Below are 22,926 nucleotides of genomic sequence, written 5' to 3'. Positions count from 1 at the left end.
CCAAATTAAATGACTACAGTTATTACAGACCAGTTAAAACACTGTGAAACTTGTTACATAGAAAGATGATAAAACCAATACAGCAAACAAACACAAGAAGAGGTTCCAATGATTAGGGTACAGCTTTGAACTGGGAAATGTAGACTAGATTCCTCATCCAGCCTGGATTGCTTTATCAACCATGAGCAAACTCTGGGCCAGATCCACTTAGCTAGGTACCAAACTCCTTTTTGATGGAAATTTGGTACTCCCAAAGATCTTGCCCTTGGTCTCTCTCCCCCTCTCTATGCCTTTTTTGCATGTCTGTAAAATGGGACCCGTAATCCTGTCCTACAGGAGCATCGATACAGAAAAGAAAATCCCACAAACAGCTACTACTTGCAGTGCAGAATAGGAACCAATGGCGGGCTTGGCCCTCCCCTGCCGGCACCAAAAATCTGGAAGACAGAGCACATAACAAACTGTCATAGCATTCTCAAAAGTTTTAAAAAACATTTGTATCAAAGGTCTGTCTCTTTTGTCTCCCTCCTGTCATGAATTTATGCCTCAAGTCTATCTTTTTCTCAACAAGGGTCTTGGCAAGCAGGAGTGCTCTGTGGGATCTCTAGCTGAGAACAAACACTGAACAATAATATACCAAGGATTTTAAGCAAAACAAAGTAAAACCTCTTCTAGACTTATCTTTCCGTTTGTCTCCAATCTCACACACTTTCTACCTTTCAATTCCTAGCCCTGGTTATCTAGGTTGACATTGTATTTGCTGATGCTGTTCATTTGTAAAGAGCAGTTTCCCTATGACTGTCATTACCATTGTTTCAAGTCTTCACCATGCTTGACTTGAGTGAAGTGGCCTATTTTCTATATCAGTTCTGCCTCTTCAGCACTCTAACTACACTTTTTAAAGTTGTCCTTACAGTTTTAATATACTCAGCTTCAGACGACTATTTTGTACTCAACAAAGAGTTCAAATATGATCTATATTTCAAGACACTCTGGACAACATTTGTCATTTGCCTACATGCAAAAGTTGAGAAGACACTTGATAGGGAATGGATGGAAACAATACAAAATTCAGCTGCATGAAATCCAGCTATCCAGAATACATTTGTCATTTAGTCAACCTCTGCATTTGTGTTTTTAATCCTAATACACAAAATAGCTGAGCATCTTTTTCTTCTTGCTACTGCAAGTGACCACATTTGACTGACTCCTCTTGCAGTCACCAGTGCTAAGATTACACTCTAGGATGCAACTGACCCAACCAAATAGGAAATCATGTCACAGCACGGTGACACAACAAAGTTAAAAGATATTTTACACCTGACTGACATCTTACATTGACTCCTCAAAGTCTGCATTGTCTCTTCAACATGATCTTTATACTATTCCCCTTAGAGAGCCAACCTCCCCATAATTACTGAGTTCAGAGACCATCCTGGCCGGCACAGCCTCCTGCTTTAATCAGAGTTCCATAAAATAAATGGACGCTATGAAAGCTTTTCATGGCCCCAGCTACCTCAATTACATTCTGCACACACAATCACATGAGGATACATATATGAATTGACTCCAATTATTTCTACAATATTCTATTGATAATCTATTTAAATGTAAGGAACGCAAAAACATTGATGCAGATGAGACTGCTATTTGTTTTGGTACAGTGGAATTTCATATTTGGTTAGATGCTCAGACTGGACTGCATACCAAGCAATCACAAGGAAGTAGGTATCCTTCCTATTCTTGCCACAACCACACATTTTGACATCATCATTAAAAGAAATAATAACTGTTTTTATAATTGTTTCTATATGTTTAATATAAATGACACAGATTCAAAGTTCAGTATTGATGCATCAGCCTCAGCTTCAGAGTCTTCAAATATAGTTAAGTGAAACGATATGCAGTTAAATGAATGTGAACTGATTTCTTATAAAAGACTGAATTCTTGTGCTTTTTGTGGTTATCTGGAATGTACTTCCAAAAACTGAAGCCAACAGAGCTCAGATCTGGAAATGGAGTTTTGCTGAAAATAGACGAGCACCTCTTCTCTAACATTTACACTAACATCTCCTGGAAAAACAGCAATCTTTTGTACTTCATTTGGAAGGGCTGAATAAATGTCAGTACTAGGCAGCTTTCCCATTCTGACTAACACTGGCTATCTACATGAAATCATGAAATGAGGATTGCTACTTACCTGCCCTGTTCTTTCTTCAAACTGCCACACAGTACTGACTTATGTCTTACTGTCTCTACCATTCCCCAACAGCTCTGAACAGAGATGATTACAGAGCAAAAAGTACCATCAGCTTTAAAAGTCAAACTATCGCATGTCTTTTCTCATTAGCAGATATTCAGAACCTCTCTTGAAATAGCATCTACTTTTCAAGGAGATAGATAGTTTTACTCAAATTATCTTGCCAAATTTTCCTAACATTAAGGAGGGAATTTTTTTAGTCAGTGTAAATACTGCTTAGCTTATAAAACAAGTATTGATGAATCCATTTTTATTAGCTGTCTCTCAGACTCTACCTGGCTTCCAAGCAGATCAATCCAAAATGAAATAGATGTCACTCACAACAGTGAAAAAGCAAACATACACAACACTTCATCTCTGTAGAATATACATGGAAACAGTCAGCTTACAACTCATTTACTCATGCCATCCCACATTCTTTTTAATCTTTTCGAAGTAGCATTCCTTTTCTTCAGCTTAAACTCTCACACTACCTCTCTGTTATCTCTCCATGAACATCTGGCCATCAACTCAAGCTGGGCATGTCTAAAATAAAATTTTCAGACTTTGTCTCACAGAAGTCCCCTCCATACGATATTTTTCAGTCTCTCTAAAAGCTTGAGCATCTGGCCACACTGACAGGATCCCTGACATTCCCCCTATGTTTTCATAGGTAAGATACTCTTTCTTTTTTATATCCTAATATATATGGCCATTCCCACCAACTTCCTCAACCAAATGTATGTCATATCATATCCATTCTTGATGCTGTCAAGAAATTCTTCTATGGCTTTGACAAACCTTATCTGATATGCTCAAATTGATCCAAATTATTTGCTGCGAAGATAACATTTCTAGCCCAGCAGTTTGTCCATTCTGTCCTTCCTTACAGCTCCCTGGCCCTAGCCTTCCTCTAGGACAAGGTCTTGTCGATGTCAATCTACAGAGTGGTGACAGTCTCCAGCATCTCCTTAGTACACTTTGGAACAAGCACTACTGTGTTACATTCCATGCCTCCCATCACACTTAGGAAGAAAATCTGCAAAGGTAGCTCTACATGATGTTTTGGTCTGCTCTCGCTTTCTCAGACTCTCCCATTGTAGCCTTTCTCACGAAAATGGCAGGCTTTTCTTTGAAATAGCTCTTAAAACATTTATTTACTGTAACTACAAAACATGTGAGAACAGCTGACCTAAGTGAGTGCTGAGGCCATGTATCACACTAACCCATGATCAGCTATATCTCTTCCTCCATCTCCATTTAATTCTTATTCAGATTACATTTAATTGAATACACCTTCAGATTTGTCAATCCAGGTGCTTTCCATAAAACATCTCTTCATCAAAATCAGGTAAATCATCAAAATATTTTGTTCTTTCTACGCTAAGACCTTTTTGTGAACCAAAAGAATGAACAAAAGATAGTAAATTATGTATTTTGGCACCATCAGTTAAACAGTCAATTAGCAATTCTTGTATTACTTTAGTTATAAAGTATCTCAATTTTTTTCCCAATGTCCGGCTCTGTTAATGATTGCTCATTTTTCCTCATGATCTATTTTGTGTGTCAGTATCAGTTTTGTTTCTGCAAAGTTGGAGTGCCGTGTCTATAATAGTTACAGAGATCATTCTTGAATAAGGCAATGATATCTCTGGTATGTACCAGCGGATGAAGCATAACATGTAATTAAAAGTGCTGATGCATTTATTTGTAGAGATTTAATAGTGCTACTGATGTTACATCATGTATTTGCGTAATCATGTTGACTTTTAAAACACCACTTCAAATTAATAATGCCTTTCATTATATTGTTCCACTGACATCCACTGTGATACCACTGTGCTGAGTGAAACTAAGTCACCAAATTTTAAAGATCAAAAAAATACAACCACAAAATCTTTGAGTAAGGAACAAATTTCCTAGAAGAATTAAAAGCTCTAAATATATACTTGTTTTCCATCATATTTCCACTTCATATCCTATTCTATCATAATTTATGTGAAAAGATATGCAAAAAGAACCCTGCTTAAAGAAGGTGATCAAAACCACAGATTCCAAAGGATACAGAAACAATATTCTTATATATAAAACATTGTAAAAAGTGTATCCAAAGATGACTGCTTCTATAGTACCTATTAGAAGAAAAAAATTTGTGCATTGAAACAAACATCTTAATATATTAAAAATTAAAATATTAATTATTTAATTGTTAATTGTCAGCTGTGTGCATGTACGTATTTATAGTCTAACTTCTGATGTTCAACTTCCTAATCTCAATGTAACATCAAAATACGGGCTTTTGTTATTTGGTATGTACACGCATTAATATATATTTAACAGGCACATATATTTTACTCCAAAAACCCATTAAGAATAAAAAAAAATCCTGAACAGTAAATCCTATTTTGTGTTCACATTGCAAAGCAATCTTTATATGATAATATATAATTCATAATCTGAGTAAATCTTACTCTGTGCTTAGAATGGCCATTTTCATTGTCTAAGCACCCTTTCACCCCATCTTTTTGGTCTTATTACTCATTTTTTATCCTTTATTGAAGGCCCTCTTCAGAGCACCTAAAATTTAACATGGAGTTATTAATTTCTGAAAAGGTTGGTTCTGTAGCACATACTATAGTATCCAAACATCCCACAAACCTTCATTAATTTAGCTAAAAGAACACAAAGACATACACAGACAAGATCCTTATGAGGAAAAGTGCCATTAGCATTATCTCAGTTTTACAGCCACAAAATTGTCAAGGTTGATTTATTTTGGGCACCTAAAATAAACTTATGTACTGTTGTTGTTTTTCAGAGCACCTGTTTCTCATGCCATTTTTGTACATTCAGAACATCTACCCTGTTGTCTTTTAGAGCAGTTGTGAGAATTCACAGGTGCTGCAGCGAAGGCCACAGTGAAATACCTCCCCTACATCCTCTCGAAAAAAGGAGGGTCTGCCTGAGCAGAGGAATGTACGTACAGTGTATACATGACCTGAGTGGCACAACAGGCACAAGAAGAGGACCCAGATCTCAAGGGCCCCAGTTAGCCATTCTAAACATAGATTAATTTCTCTCTTTGGGGCAACTACATGGCTGATGCAAACAAGGGAGATATGCTGCCACACCGTGGGGATCTCAGATGTGAAGCAGTAGCTGGTGCTGAGGGATCCAGAACCTCCTCTAGCCTCCCCTCACCCCATAGGCAGATGCACATGAAGGTATGAATCCAGCCCATTGGACACACTTCAAACAAGGTGACTGACCCCCTTTGATTTTCTTGAAATTCCATTCCAGGGAACTACTCCATTTGGTCCAACATGGGTGGCAGAAGATTTCAAAATCCCTTAGAAAACAACACAAATAATAAAGGAGTGGAGATTGGACATCTAAAATGTTCAACAAGGCAATTCTTATCTTAAACACCATCAAGCAGTTAAGTAAACTGAAAGGAAATTAAGAGCCTGAAAACATGAGAGTGCAGACCCTACCATAATATAACCTGCACAAAAGATGTTCCAAGCACTCCTGTATCTTCTATGCTGCAATTTTAAATGCAGTACATTAATGACATATTGATATGAAGCATAAAGAAGAGTCTAGATTAATTTTACCAGGCTTTTAGTTTCATATTTTAAAGACAATCCAGATTAACAAGGGTAGATATAAAGAAATAGGGATTTTTTAAAAATTATACTGCATTACTGTAACCTTTCAGTTATCTCCTCACCACAGCAGCATCCATTCTCTGTTGTCCAAGCTAATGGAAGCCTGGATTCTCCAGAAAATGGCAGGATTGGGAGGGTGGTGAGGGAGAGAAGGGAAGGGGAGGGAAGGATGACTCTGGAGAGGTAGTACAGGAGAAAATGGGAAGAACATTGCCAAGACATGCATGTAGCTCCACACAGAACTAGTCATGATGCAGCAAAGCCCTAAGATTGCATCCACCGCAGCACAATGCCACTGTGGATAGTGCTGGAGGGCCAAGGACCGTGCAATTCAAACAGACTGTGTCAGCTTCGGTTCAGTGCTATGCTCAAGTTGCTGAGTGTTCTTGTGCTGTTTGGGGAGCACACACAGGGCTCCCCAAACAAGGGCATTACAGTGAAGTCAACTCTGCTATCAGTTTATCAGTACCAGCCCACTACTGCCTTACAGTGCTTGTATGGTTGCTACATTTGACTTCCTAAGACCTTTCAGAAACAGCAGGATGAAGTGCTAGTGCAAATAGATTCATTGTGGATTTGGGGAGGCTGATGCAGAGTCCAAACTGATAATACCTGCTGGACTTGAACTACCTCCATGTAGTTAGTGACCTTTGCATAAATTTCCCGTGCTCCTCATCCTGGAAAAGAGATACAGGAACACGTAAGTTTGCTGTGCATGGAGCCTGCTGGGTTCACACAGTTTGCTAGTTAAGAGGTCTGTGCAGCATGAAAACAGCTGATCTGTTTGTGGACTGAAGCTGGTTTTATATATAATTCATGTAACCACATTCATGCAGATTGGAAGCATATGAACATGGATCCAAATTGGCTCTACCTCTGTGGCACAATTAATCCAGAAACTGAATTTCAACATAATGCAGAGTTAACTCTAGCTCAACCCCTGGCTCCTTACTGCAAAAGATGTTTGTATTGTAGCCAATCATATTATGCTACATGTAAATTCAGTACTACCCAGTTTTAACAATGTCACTGACCTTTATTTATCATCATATTAAAGCTATATTAAAAATTTGATGGGCAGCTGTCTTGTGAATCAGTTCTCTATCCCTCTCAAAATGGAAGTGAAGCACACCAGCAAAGAAATACCAGCATAGTAATATGTTAATGAGACTAATGCTTCTCAAAATGTAGTCAAACCACGCCTATACCAAACAAGATGTCATTTTCTAAGTTCTGCTTAAGTCCAAATAACCAACTTTTCTAAGTAACTTGAGTTTTGAGATTCCCTTAGTAAATAGGAATAAGAACAGTGTGAAGTTCATAAAAGTTTGTTTTACTCAGGACATTTGTTCTAGAGCAGCCAAAATTGTTAAGTGTCTCCTAAATGAAATTATTTCTCCACCCCAGAGAGAGGGTGTTCCCTCTAACCCAGAGGCGACAGCACAACAATTTCAGAAAGTACTGTTTGCATTTAGTGATCCTCAGATTGCTAACACACAGGATTTTAATATACAGCATTGGTAGTCTGAAAATTATAAAGTATTTAAATTATTTTGCTTTAAAAATCAAATGAAGCACTCTTAAAGGTATTTACTCTTCTGTTGGAGGCATAGTCTTTTTACTGCCTTTATCATCATGTTAACTAAGCACCCTTAGTACTCTATTAAGAGGTGGAAGTAATATTTGTCATTTTTGGTTTATTTCCTCTTTTTCTAAGGGATAAATTGAGTGTAAAATATAATGTTCTAGTAGGGCTAACTTTATTAATAAATAGGTACAGAGACTTCTCTGTTTGGGTCAGACAAAGCTAAGAAACAGAAATGTGCCTTACAGTTGAAGTTCCACAGTCAGTTATTTGCACCACCCCAAATATTCCCTAGAAAAGTTGAGCAGACAAGCTTTATCACAGTGATAAAAAGTTTTATTGTGCATGAGTTGAGTTCATGATAGTGATCTTCTACCACAGAAATCAGGCAATATTTTTAGTAACTTCAGCCACTCATCACCTTCAAGATAAGAACTAGGATCTTGAACTTAAATCTCTGTTCTCTGTGAAAATCATACCTTCAGAAGGCTAAAGAATATGGAATCACAGAATAATGGAGGTTGGAAGGGACCTCGGGAGGTCATCTAGTCCAACCTTCTGCTCAAAGCAGGTCTAATAAGAACTTTGAACTTGTCCAGTCATGTCTTCAAAACTTCCAAGGCCAGAAATTCAAATATAAAGTAATACAAACATCATATCTAACAGATTGTTCCTGGAGAGGAACACCTACATTTTCAAAGCTAGCAGGGATCACTGTGATGCTCTGAATAACACAAAGAGTTTGACCCAATTATTTCTGCAACTTCTCATTGACTATGTCATATGTCTTCTCAGACGTCTGTAATCAATTTCCATTTAAACAGTTCAAATTAGAGAGACTGTAATGCATTCCCCATTCTAATGTATAATTCTTACGACATAGTAACATTAAACTGTATCCCATCTTAACAGACTGACTACAAGATGGCTACTTTTTGGATCAAAAGAAACATCATTCTAACCTTCTCTAGAATTATTACATCAGCATTCATTACAAAAGCTTCCCTTTTTTAGTTATCTCCAGCACAGAGGGAAATTACCTGCTAGCTATCAGACTGTCTATTAATTCCACGAGATTATAAATAACAATGTGAATTTTTACACAAATAAAAAACAAGATTCTAGAAATCCTTCTTCTCAACACTCCCAGGATTTCAAAGAACGGTTAAATGTTTGTCACTCTATCAGCAGTAGTGAAAAGCCAGTTTTGTAATCAAGAGCTAATATCAAATTGGTCTCTTCTGTTACACAGCACAAAGTACGCTTTATGTTGCAAATTGGAGGCTGGAAGAGGGAATCAGATTATTTTCCTTCTAAGAGCCATTTCACTTTTCTGTCTTCTGCAGACTAGCCTGAGTCAGAGAGGACCCTTGCACTGCATGATTCTCTGGTCAGCAGCTGTGGGTTTGAGTATGAAGCACTTCCTTAATATGTGGTCATGTACCACCCAGTGCTCTAACTCATACTGTTAAAACTTTCCAGTAAGAGTCTTACTGTGAGAAAAGTGCCTGCCTCCCTGAAAAACAATTAAGCAATTACAACGCAAAGTCATGAAAAACTACTTCCTCTAAAACCTATGAAGAGATCAGACACCTGCCAGTGCAATATAGTCTTAAAAGCAGAATGACAGGATTACAAGGTCAATGATTTTCCTTTTGAAAGATGTTATCTGGGCAGGATTCCGACTCCTAGTGAGTTCAGAGAAAGGAAAAAGACAAAACACAAACAAAAAAAATACAACAGGCAGCAAAAACCAACCAAGTGAAAAAGAATTTTAAAGAAAATAAACAAGAATGATGAGAGATGAGAAGTATCTTTTTCCACAACCATACTTAACCCATTCAGTAACCTCTAAGAAGCATACAGAAAACCAGTATTCTTAGGTTTTATGCTTACTTAGATTCAAGGATGATAGATTTCCCCAAATTGTATGTCCCCTCACCTGCTGTTTTGAAAACAGAATTTTCATAGCTATGAGGGGAAAAAGAACGTGGTTTTCACACAGACCGGATCTGATCAAGCACTCTGTAAATGTATAAACCAAGCATCACATAAGCTGTTCCGTATAGGATGGCAATGGAGATTCCTCAATACAGGAAGCAGTCCCACATCTTTTTGACCAAGTGAGTGCCTTAAGTTCAAGCTAGCCACTACAGAAATGTTACGTACAATTAGATAATCATTCAGCACAGGCCTGTTAGGGATGACCCTGACAAGGCAACTAGTATCCAAAGAAACAAAAAGACTGCTGTAGATAAGTGCCTCAGAAAGCCCAAAGTAAAATTTACACACAAGAAAAATGTCTCTGATAAAAAAATAGGCCTATGGATAGAGGCCATCTCTGTCATCAGAGTAATATTCTTCTTCTTAGAAAGTAGAGGATAATAGAATTTAGTCAATCTTTTAAAGAGAAATCTAATGTATCTGTAACACTATTTTCTGCTTGTCCAGTTCAGCATAGGGCAAAATGTTCAGAAGGGCCTAAAGCAAGCCTCCTCAATGACCTGAAATTACCAAGATTCATAGGCGTTCATGGCCTTAGGTCCATCCAAACCCCGTGTGTAGTGTTTCCCATTAATCATGTGCCACGGAGGGCCTGAAGACAGTCAAGCCCAGGCAACAGTGAAGCCACATATGCCTGCACAGCTCTAGCCTTACATCAGCCAACACTAGCAACTGCAGGTTGGTCAAAGCTGGGCTGCCATGGAAGGCTAAGCAGGTAGTCCTACAGCTTCTGACAACACAGCAGCGCTGAGAGTTCAACTGCCACTGCGTACTACCAGGCATGTCAGTCCCTTGGATCCCCTTAACCCTCAGCATCAGAAGAACCCAGTTCCAAAATATTCTTTTAATACGAACCTTACAAGATGTGCCTCTCAATAGAGAAAACTTCAGTTTATTGTGCAGATTAAAAGCAAAAGACTACTTCTAAAGTTCTCTACCAGAAGAAAAGACCATGTATAACAAGGACAAAGCTTGTTTATATATGTATGTAAAGCAGACCTAATCTTGATTAGGGTGTTCAGACACTGTAACAATAAAATAATTACAAACTGTGAATACTAGTTATTATTTCATATAGCTACTGAGCAACTTCATTATTAAAGATAGGTATCTGACAGTAAATGCACTGTTTCCCACGGTTGAATCTTCTTCTACTACTACTACTTTGCCTATAATTGACAGCACTGTTACATCTAACATAAGAGCGTTAGCTCCTTGAGAAAACAACCCTATTAATTTTGTATGTCTCAGATGCCCCACAGATTTCTCTGATGCACTTGCACAAATATATTCCTATTGGGCTGTTTCTTGAAGAATCAGTCAAGAGTTAACACAAGTATATGTCCAGATTCAAGAAGGAGGCAAACTCACTGTGCCCCCCATCCCCCCCAAAAAATAAGAAGAATGGAGCACTAAGGCAGAGCTAGGCCAGATGTTTCTGCAGCAATAATTAGTAGTCATCTCTGTCATAAGAAGTGCAAAACAAAAGACTATGAAATTTAAACTCTCCAGCCATGTAAAATACAAAGGAATCTTCTTGGGAAATATTTTTCTTCATTATTATACATATTAATCTAGGCCCAAAGTGTGGCTGCACTTGCAGTATCACAGAATACATCTTGCATGTCTCTTTTACCTCTCATGGTTTTCCTTATTTTCTTTCACACAGTTTTATACCTTTAACAAATTTCTGATTTAGGAGGCCATGCTGCATCATTGGACATTTTCAAATTCTTCTTTTAAAATCAGCCCCAAATGCTAAGATAATACATATATTTAATACAATACTCATTTGCTTCTTAAGATTTGCTTTTTCTTTCCTGGAGAAAGTAAACCTAATACAGTCCCTTTCAATTGTAGTAATACAATACTGTTTTCCCCACCAGATGGCAGTAACTTCAACTTAATATAAACCAGACTGGTTGCCACATGTTCAGCAAACAATGGCATTCTTTATATTTGGGTTTTTGTAAGAGAGAAATGCTGTTTTTTTAACATGTAGAGCTATTCCAGATCCCTGCTATTTAATGACAAATTGCAGGATAATTTTTTCTACTAACAGCTAAGCTCAACTTTGATCAATGTATCCTATAGTTTTTTTTTTTTTTTTTTTTTTTTTTTTTAAACGTATCATTCTATATTGCCAATTTTTCAGTACACTTTAATTCTGTCAGATTTGGGAAAAATTGATTTTTTGCCTTTTATTGCTTTTTTCCAACAAGAATACCTAATCTCAAATGACTTGCTGGCTTTCAATAGTATAATTAACTTTATTTTTTTCAATATATACTAATAGTTGAAATGACTAAAGGATTCCAAAGGAAAAGGGGGGGGGAGAGTGTATTTTACGAAAATTTCTACTCAACCTATACAAAATCTGGATGGCATCTACAGCAAAAATATCACAGATGGCACACATTATTTTACATACAGACTATATTCTTTTTAACATGGGAGCTAGCAATTGCTTCCGCTGGTAAGAGTTTTGTCAGCATAGTCCAGGCACTGTGAAAATAATGTAATCCGGCGGATGGAAACTGCTCTGTAGGATATCCATTTTTAGGAGTGACTCATCCATAGGTTCCAGCCAAAATATGTTTTTTCACCCTTTATTTCTATTTGTTTCTAAGTTCTCCTTAGTTCTGAAAGAGCCCTCTACAAGAAAATGTCACATATTACAAAAAGAGGACTTTATTCCTACTCTGCTAATATTAGTATTCAGAATGATTAAGTGGGTTTATATTCAGCTCCACGTTGATTGCAAAGAAAATATCAAAAATGCCCATTCTTATTAATAAAACACACTCATCTTCCAATAAATTTATTACAAAATACATAGTCTGTTTGGACAGCTGGCTTCCACTATCCTACAAGCACAGATTCAGATCCTTTTGTCTTTCACTACTTAAGTTTCCAGATAGAAAGAAAAAGTAGAGCAAAATTTTCTTCACATACACAAAACAAAAAAGATGGAAAAAGGTCTCAAAAATAAAGTAAAACAATTAACTATTATTTATGGACAAACAGAAGCATGAGAGAAAAAGGGGGTAGAGAAAGACCTGGTATTAGACAAACCGAAAATGAATTGTCCAAATAGATTCGAAAAGAAAGGCAACAAGATCTAACAAAAGATTCACAGTAAAAAGAAGACTTGTAAGTAGGAGGGAAAAAAGGGGGAAAGCAAAAGGAAGACAAGGTGATCAAACCCATCAAACCTGGCTTTAAGAGGGCCATCAAAATAAAAAAAGTTTATTTCATAGAAAAGCTAGGGCTCTATTAACGACTTCATTTGAGATCTACTGTTGAATTACTGCCTCTTTAAGAATACAGTGATATGATTACTTTCTACCACTCATATGTATCCTTCACGTTGTACTGGCTTATGACTAATATTCTCAAATATTTCACTTTTCACAACCAAGCATTTTCATTAAACTAAAAATGTTGGTCCACTTTACATGGATGAGTACCAAATGCCCTTCATCCAAAATTATTATCATTTGAATTAAAGATAATCTCTAGATACAGTATAATTTGAAAGATACTTTCATAAATTTTTCTTTATGGCTTGTTACTCTTTTGTGACCACATATTCATGTCAGCTGGAAATATGGTAACTGCAGAACCCAACATAAAGCTAAGTTATTCCTAATATACAAAGGACGAGGAAAGGTAAAGGTCCAGAGGAATGGTTAAGTGGAGAATACAAATCTGTGTGAATACTCACACACTCAGAAATCATTCTTAGATCTGAATGATCTAAGCTGAATGAGTCATTATTGAACTAGATGAAGAAGCACACGGATCCACTGTTCAACATAAAAAGCATAGAAAGGTTAGCACAACCCTGCAATATACCAACAACCAGTAAAAAAGAAGTTAGACAACTGATTTTTGCTCCAGCAGCAATATCTCTTAATAATGATATCAGAGCAATTTTTAGAAGTTCGTGAATATTTTTTAAAAGGATATTGAGAAAATCAAAAGTGCAAGAAGAGCAACAAAAAATGAAGACTTTGGAAAATATGTTAGAGTGGTAGACTTAAAAATTTTCAAATCTATTTTAGCTGACTTGAAAGACTATGCAGTGATGATTATAGGAAAAAAAGGTACCATCTGCAGGTGCCAGCAGGGAAGGAAAAAAAAAAAAAAAAAAAAAAAAGCTAGAAGCTGAAGCCAGACAGCCAGACAAGTTTAAATTAGGTAAAAGGCATATTTTTTAAAGTGTGTTTCAGCAATTAAAAACCCTTACCATGAAGAAAAATGGTGGATTAAATAAAAAGTACATGCTTTCCTGCTTAGGTCAAAGACAGGAGAGTAACTATACAAAATGTAAAAACTTGTGATTTATAACAGATTAAACATAGTCCAATGGTATGTTCTGGTTTTAAATGCTATGACTAGCCATGAAAGGTGTGAAGCAATTAGTCACTTCTGAAAGGAAAAAGAATTTGAACCACGTCAGGATAATCCAAGGCTTCAAACAAACCAGAGTGTTGCCATTTAGAAGGCCTTAGAAATTCAAGGCGAGATGTCCATCATGAAGAAGAAGGTGGCAAACTTCCCATTAAATGTCCTAGTCCCCAGATTTTATACCTAGTTCTGGTGTCACCAGTGCTGAGCTACACTCCCCACTGCAGCGAGTGCCAGGGAGGCCCCAGCTCCAGCGACGTGACTGGGGGGCTGCCCCAGCTCCTTAACACCCAGCTCGCAGCATGCCCCCAGACCAGCCCTGCTCCACTCTCTCCTGGGGGGTGGCGAGACAGGGCTGGGGCGGTGAGGCTCTGCCCTGCCCTGCCGCCACGGGGGGCCCCCAGCCCCGGCAGCCCCCACCGCGGGAGCGAGCGCCGGGGCTGCACCCACAACGAGAGCCATTTCTGATCTCACTGAGGCTGCTCGCAACGCTGGCCTGCAAGAGCGCGGCATGCACTCGTGAGCTGTAGCGCTGCTCATAAAACAGTATCTAAGTATCTGATCATGGTTACTTGCTAACTGGAATTTCCAATAAAGGTCTCAAGACTTACCTGTAATTCATGAAATGATAAAAACGATCTCTCTGCAAGCTGAAAGGCAGTTGTACACCTGAAAGAAATACAGTGTATCAAAACAGCGATAAAGGACTGATGCAGTAACCTAGCTGAGTTTCTGAATTTCACTCAGCTATTTTGCAATTAACCACATTTCAGAGAAATGCTTAAAGCTATATCGCACAGCTATAAAAAAATCCTTTTGGAAAAAGCAAAAACATTTTGTTTCAAATTGTGATCAGTATTAACAAGTTAACAACTTGAAGGCCATTACCCTATATCAGTAGATTAAACAACAAAAAAAAATCCAGTATCACAACCCAGAGTGCCTGACCTCTCATTCACCAGATTCAGCCCATCCAAACAATTCACTAGCACATAGCCTGCTCTCAGGCCCTGTTTAAACTAAAGACCACAACAAAGAAAGACAGGGAGCAGGCCACAAATAAAGTAAAATACTTTACTCCCATCATCTTCTTTCTTGCAAGCCTTACAGTGCCTTATTATGTTACCAAACTTGGGGCAATCATCTGCCTGCTGCACATTCAACCATGTGCTGAGCAATGTATGCAAATAAAGTCAAATGATTTTACAGTTTTTTGTGGCATGAAGACACACCAGGATCCATAGTAGATATTAATTTTGGTAGATGGACAGCTTATTTACCGTATCTTCACTTAGTGATAATTACAGGAGTTTGCACAAGCTGATTCACCTAGAAGAAGAACAACGAATCATGGAAAATTTTGAGTTGGAAAAGACCTCTGTAAATCACCTAATCCTGCTCCAGTGCGGACTTCAAAGCTAGATCAGGTTGCTCAGAGCCTTGTCCAGCTCCATTCTGAATATCCCCAAGGAAGGAGAACCCACAAACTCTCTCGGTGACCTCTCACAGTGCTTGACCATTCCCATGATGAAAAAGAATACCCTACTATCCAGTTGGAATTTGCTGTGCTGCAACTTGTGACTATTGCCTTTCTCCTATTATCAAACACCCCCAGAAAGAGTCCAGCTCCATCCTTTCCACAATCCCAATATGGGCAGTGGATACAGGACCCTACAGTTGGGTTCCCCTGCCTCTCCAGGCTTACCACGTTCCGATCCCTTAGCCATCTCCTTGGATTTTGCATGCTACCATCCATTAACCATCTGAGCGGCCCTTCCCCTTTTGTCATCCCGGGGAGCTAGAACTGGACACAGTATTGCAGTGCCAAGTAGAGGGAGCATAGAAACACTGGAGTAAATATACTAGAACATAGGAATGTAGAAATGTTAAGAATAGTTTTTGAAAGCAAATATATAACTAAATTTTATTTATAAAATTGTTAAACTACATTAACCTAAACTGGCAACCAATTTCATTTTCTTAGACTGGATTTTAACATCTAAAAATTCTTTTTTTCCTCTTTGCAGATCAGTTTAAATTTGTTAATTCCTTGCATGCACAAAACCAATCTGTTTGTTCTCATTGATACTAACATCTGAACAGATTACTTACAGCAAACAAAGTCATGTTTAGAAGTAGAAATTATTCTGAAAAGTATTAATCTATAAACATATTTTTAATAGATAAATATAATACTGGAGGAAAATACATATGGCAGAAGCAATAGTCTGTTAGCTTATGCAGTAAGCAATCCTCTGATCTGTTGTTACAGGTCTCATACAGTGCCTTCCTTTCCTTGCTACGAAGTTTTCCAGCAAATGAGGTAAGCTAGTAAACTGCTACATCCAGCAAAGCACTGCATGTCTTTAAACAAGGAACGTTTTAGTTTCTGGAAGTTCAATTAGTATTAATTACAAGCTTAAAGAAGCACCACAACAACATATTCACATTGATAGTATAGGCAAATCTACAGCATAATTACTGTCACTTCAGTAAGTGCAGCCACGCATACACATACCCTCCCAGGATCAAAGTGGTGGAATACCCACTTCAGTCTCCTGCCATCAGAGGCAACTGTGTTCCACATACCCTTTCATAGAGGTGTCATTTTCTACCTTGAAAACAATTAGAAGTGTGTGGGAAGGGATGCAGAAAAATCAAAAACAAACCACCTTCTTATAAGGCTTTTCCAGAACACTACTGCCTCGATGGCTAGAAACCTTTTTCTAACTTTTAGTCTCATTTTCCCCTGTTGCTCTGGTCCCAGCACTGTTCTTCAGCTTAAATAACTGTTCTCATTCCCCAGTGCTTTTAATGCCCCCTTCCTCCCAGTGTAAGAATCCATGTCTTTTCTCTTGTTTTAATGGACATTGGTGTCTCAATCATTCCAGATGAAATTCATTTTCCCTAGTTTTAAGCAGTACCTTGGAGCTAGTCACTGTAGGCTGATTAGGATGGAGACAGCTATACTGGATCACCTGAACAGATTATTTTGTGGTTTATCAATATTATCAGCTACTTCACTTCCATTTTAAAATCCTAAGATATTAGCTAATAGCAGAAGCAATCAGACCCATCAAAATAATTTTGTTTTGTACTTCAGGCTTCTATCCTGTCTCTATTTCTCCTAGCCTCAAAGTTGTGAAGTTTTCCCGTATCTTTTCTGAATTAACAGTCCTTTTGAATTGAATACTGAAAATGACTCTTCTGGCATATCTTTAAAAACCCCAGTAACTAGATGTAGCACAATCCTCCCTCAAAAGTCAAGTGCTTTTGTAATGATTTGACAAGATTACATTTTGACAGTTGATACTCTAGACTAGAATATGAGAACGAGCAATGGCATCTTATGAAATCTGGCTATGGTAACATTCAGAAGTGAAAATAAGGTACCAAGTTTTGATCAAATTCCCACCTCATAAATACAAGGGTGTAGAAATGGAGAGGTAGGTAAGATAGTAGGAAAAAACTGAGATGAGAAATTGGATCTTGCTTTTTAATGATCCATCTATATAAAATCTCCTTAACTAGTACAAATACACATTCCTATTAGCATCATCTCCTATGGAACAACTACAAAACTTTGCTTTATGAAGAAAAAATTGAAATTAGAAAGAAACCAATATTCTCCCACATGCCCCTAGACAAAATCAATGCTGTTACAATACCACATGATCTCACACCGTAATTGACTCCTGCTGAATCTTAGGAATCTACAAGAAATCTCTCAAAATATTATATTTTATATACATATATTTTTATACATATATGTATGAAAAAATCTAACTACCATATCAGTGTTGATTTGCTTTGTGAGGGAAGTAATAGTATGCATAAACAGGTTTATCCCACAGGCTTTGTAGTATCTAACAAGCTGGACTAAGTATCTCAGAAGTTCTGGTTTTGGCCAGTATTTACTCATGACAGTGTGCAAGCATTTAAACAATATTTCTTGTGACACCAGTATTTGAACAAAACTCTGGCTGCTTGAGGATAACAAGGGGATATCTGGGGAAAGTTTTCATCCAAACTCTCAACCCAAGCTAAATATGAACTATTTTATGGACTATCTGGAAGATCTTTAAAGACACAATCATGCACAACTAAAACTGAATTGTTAAGCATAGCAGAAGCCATCCTGTGTTTTCATCCCACTTGGTGCTTGGACACCAACACTTAAGATGGTCTCAGAAATGCAAACACCAAAAAACGTTTTTTCTGGCACCACACTACTAAAAGGATTAACTGCCAGGTAATTCAGGCTCAAGGATGAATTCAGAGACAAAAAGAACTACCTGAAAGGAACAGATAGTGATGTCACCTCTGAAATCCCTAACCAAAAAACTGAGGATGCCAAGGGAGTACCAGGGAGCTGGATCACAGAAAGCAGACAAGCACCCATGTGCACTCCTCCCTAAATTGCATGTCATTTTGCCACTGTTAGAGCAAAATCACCAGAATAGATGGATTATTAGTCTGGCCCACAAAAGCATTTCTTATGTTCTTGAGTTATCTTGTTCTATGGATAAAAGAAGGGTACATTTCAGTATCCCCTTGACAAAACTCAGATTTCAGTAAAGACAGGTATTCATTCTATTTCATGAATCACAATAAACTGGAGTAAAAGATCTTTGTTTAAAATGAGGAGTCTTCAACGCTGCAGCCTAAAAATGGGATCATCTAATAGTCAGAACTATTGAGTGAAAGAATACTGTTAAAGTTGTCATATAGCACTCATTCAAACCCGAAATACCAGTCACAGTAGGATCAAAGGTATGTTAGTTCACAGAAATACGAAAGACTTCTTTCACAATCTAATTTCAGATTTATTTTTCTTTAATGTCAAACTACCAGTCATCATTTCCCTCATAAACCAAAAACCATCTAACTTTCCATTCTCTGGAAAAATTCTATTTCCTTAAGCCAGAGCTCTCATAAACATGTCCTTGATGGTGGCATTTGTTAAGGATATGCTGACCTTTTCAAAGCTTCTCTTTTTTCAAATGACTATTTCAGTTTTGCATTCTGCTACGTATTCTTTCACACGCTGCTAAATGCAAACTCTGCATGCTTGCCCTAGTTTGCCATGTTCTTTATTCTTGAGCATACAAGTATTACAAGTTTTTTTTTTTTTTTTTTTTTTTTTTTTAAGAATTCTTTCTTGTCAGTAATGTAAAGCTTCCAGAGCTCTTCAACAGATACAAACATACAGGAAATTTCTGCCCCAAAGACTGAAACAGGATGTAATAATTTTATCAGAGGCATATCTGTAAAGAAAATCACCAATCTGTAAATAAAATCACCAAGATTTACACTGAAACATCTTGTTGAAAGAAATAAAAAAAAAAAAAAAAAAAAAAAAAAAAAAGGGCAGTCACTCCACAGGCACCAAACCAATTGTAGCTCAGAGTCACTCTGGTCTCACCTAACTCTCATTTAGTTTCTCATTAAATCATTACGTAGTGTACAAGAAGCAGCAAGTGGTGAACAGAAGCCACATTTCGCAAGAGAGGGATCACTGAGATGCTCTTTGGAAAACATCAGAAAGGCAAAAGCAAATCAGAACCATTTTTAGAAAACCTTTTTCTCTGCATTAGAGTGATGCATCTTCTGTTGTTTCACATGATCCCATGAAACATTCAAAATCCAGCTCTAAGCAGGAATCAGTTTTGCCATGGGATGATAGCAGAAAGACTGTGGCCTTCATTTATTCAGGCTCTATACAAGAACGAAGCCCTGTTTGCTGTTGTTTTGCATCTATCTGTTAAACAGCTACAACAAACATTGCATTATTTTGGCTTAACATTATTTTAGGTATGCTAAAACTTCCTTTTATGCAGACAGTACATAAGCATTAAAAAGACTTCTGCTAATCAACATCGGAGACTCAGAAAACGACAGTATGATATGAGCACATACTTCAGATAGTCCTAGTATCAGACTGACTTTCATTACAAGGACAAAACTATGTAGGTGAGTAAGAAAATATGTCTTTCTGGTCATCTGACTCAAGAGTTCTTGAATCTGCAACCTGTCATTCATATCAAAGCATTTAAAAGACCAGAAGAAGGACTTCAGTAGACTTCCTGAGGCTTTCTGTCTGCATTGGTGGTGATTATAGACCAGGGAGAATATTCAAGAGCAAGAGGAATTTCATTTATTTTTTATGTTGATCTTAAGTTCATGCAGTTAAAACTCCAAAGTTTAGAATAAAGCAAAAACACAGTATATAAAGCAGATGATCATAACTGTTACTAATTTAACTCAGCTATTAGGTACCTTGTTTTTGAGGAGAAAAGGCTAGAAAACTGTAACATACTACTAAAAGGCAATCAATGTAGCTTAGTCTTTGATGAGTCTCTCTTAAATGGGGTTCTCTAAGTCCTTGCTCTCAAAAACTCCACAGTTGAGCTTGAATATTCTCTATTGTTAAGGAAATGTAGAAAAGGATGATCCTGGAGAAGCAAACAAAAGGTTTTTTTGACAAGGATTAAAGGTAGCTCCACAAATTTAGGAACTCTGAATGAAAAAAGCAAGCTTTTTGTCTGAATTTCAGGTCACTATAACTCCTCTTATATCAGCAAACAGGTTAAAACTCGAACTTTTGGATTTTGCTACCCTTTCATTATCCAGTAGATTCTTAGAGCATGCAACGTGATAAACTCATGTCCTTGAAATGATGACTTACAGCATTGTTGGACCTCATAATAAAGTGCCAGCGTACAAATCGCTTAAAGGTGGTACTAAACTGTGGAACTCTCATCTTCACCGAACAAGAAGAGCATAGTCTCTTTAGGGCTTTTTCTTTGTTTTGGTTCAGTATGCTATGATACAACTAATACTTTTTTTGGAAGACGCTTACATAAGTGACTCAAACTGAGAGAGCTCTGGTGAAATGAGGAAGTAGGTTATACAACCTTTTCCTCAACTGCCCACATTTTCATAGGCCAGATGTCCCATATTAGTTCACATATCTTAACAGATCTCTATAATCCTTTGTCCTTCTGCAGGGAGTGCAGGTGGGGGTGAGGAAATATGAAGGGGAGAAAGGGAAGATGAACCATTTTCTGGTAGGATTGTTACCTTTCTTAATTTCACTGAGACTGTCAGTCTAAAATTCCTCTAAAATAAACTGATGACACAATGAACCTTAGCTACAGCACACCATGTTAAATCTTTGCCCACCTCTCGTGTGGGAACAAAGGAGTTAGTTCTGCAGACAACAAGGGAGGTTGGTGTGAATTACACTGAATATAGAAGAAATTGCATCGAATAATCTTTACTATGCAAATCTCAGAATTCACAACATCAGGGAGGCATCTCCAGTACACAAAAAAAAGCCCTCTTTTTTCTCCATTCTCAGAGCAAGTGATGTACTCCCCTTGTTTAGAGAATCTGAATTGGCTTCCATTTCAGAGCAGAGTTTAGAAGACACTGTTACTTGTTGAGGCCTTTAGAGCCTTGGTATTCAAGAAAGGAAATATTAAGTTTAAATGACCCCTCATCTAAGTGAAGGGCTCAAAGGGCAAAAGTAAAGGGAAGTATCAGTGTAATAGTCATCACTAGCTTTAACACAGTAAAATACCTCCAACTGGCAGCCTGAACTTTATTTTGAATGAAATCTTCACTGAAGTTCATTAGGTGCAAAGTTGACATGTCACTCAAGCAACAGCCCAAGATAACTCAATGATTTTTTAGCACTTCAGTGTCAACAACACAAAGAGGATCACAGGTGTGTAAACTTTTGAACAACACAACATACTGCAAAACCCACCTCACAACAACAGAAATAAATTTAGAGGTTTCACAATCATGTTTTCATTGTTAATAGAGATGCACCTTTTCTATTCAACATCAAGACTTGCATGTCTTTCATTGCAGTGCTCTATCTTCAGCTCTTTGTAGGAAAAGATTAATTATTCCAAGAAATGATCATAAACATAATTAAGATCAGATTCTCCCCCTTGGTACACTGTGAAGAATGCTGTGAATTTAGAGATGACTTCCCCCCCCCCCCATCAATTACATTAAAATTAACAAGAGGGAGGGAGACCTTTTATTTCTTTTTTTAAAATCTTCCTTCCAGGAGCAAATCTCTATTTTTCTTTTTCTTTTCCTTTTTCTTTTTCTTTTTCTTTCTTTCTTTTTTTTTTAATTGAAACTTGTTAGGTTATTTGCATATTTGCATGAGAATCACTTATTGCTGCAATTGCATTGTTGAATTTCAAACCGTATTCCAATACCAAATACAACAGAAAGGTATTCTGCACTGTTTATGCCACACATGTAAGATTGAGTACTTAATCTTTTAATTTATTGTTGAAGATAACAGACATAAAAATAAGAGAATCTCAGGCAGTCTAAATAAAACTTAAGGCATGACACTTCTGCACATTGCATGCATTTCTACAGTGCAGACATTATATGAACATGTTTGTCATCATTACCATGCATCCATAGTTCAGCAGAAATCCAAAATGTCATATTGCATGTAAAAGCCTTCACAAAAGATGGGCAAATAGATTTTTCTCTTAAACTAATAGGAGTAGTTAACGGACCTTCTGGAGAAAAGGTACAATTTGCAATTATGTCAAAGACAATCTGAAAATGGAATTAATATACAAGATATAAATTACCCAATGAATCCAGATGATGATTATTTTAAGATAGTGTCCATTCTACTTTTGCTATTAACGTTTAATTGTTTAGATTGCATATAAATATTGTCCTATGCATTTTTGTTATTTTCTTGGTTAGCTTTGGTTCGGTTAGCCCAAAGACTTTTCCCCAAATGTCTAGCACCATTTAGAGATAACTTACATTTGCTTCACATCCACAAGTTTATTTCAAATAAGCAGTCCCCAGTCTAAAGTTAAATCAAGCCGTTCTACAGCTTGTCAGAACTTCAGAATACACCCTGAGAAACTATACCGCTTCATACATCCATAAATATTAATTACGTTTACAGCATAGCAATATGAATTCTACCAAGTACCATAGAACACTTTGGTTAT

At 37.2% G+C, this 22,926-nt stretch overlaps 1 long non-coding RNA gene across 14 annotated transcripts in view; it reads right to left on the bottom strand.

The window, feature by feature from the left end:
• Nucleotides 1–22,926, bottom strand: part of LOC134152437 (uncharacterized) — a 377,211-nt gene that overhangs the window by 243,989 nt on the left and 110,296 nt on the right. For all 14 annotated transcript variants that reach the window (XR_009961013.1, XR_009961014.1, XR_009961019.1 and 11 more), the window contains one exon: nucleotides 14,524–14,581. This is a non-coding gene — a long non-coding RNA (uncharacterized LOC134152437). The remainder of the gene's footprint in view (nucleotides 1–14,523; nucleotides 14,582–22,926) is intronic.

This window comes from Rhea pennata, chromosome 1 (genome assembly GCF_028389875.1).
Source record: "Rhea pennata isolate bPtePen1 chromosome 1, bPtePen1.pri, whole genome shotgun sequence".
Lineage (NCBI taxonomy): Eukaryota > Metazoa > Chordata > Aves > Rheiformes > Rheidae > Rhea > Rhea pennata.
This window is presented reverse-complemented; position numbering and strand designations above follow the sequence as displayed.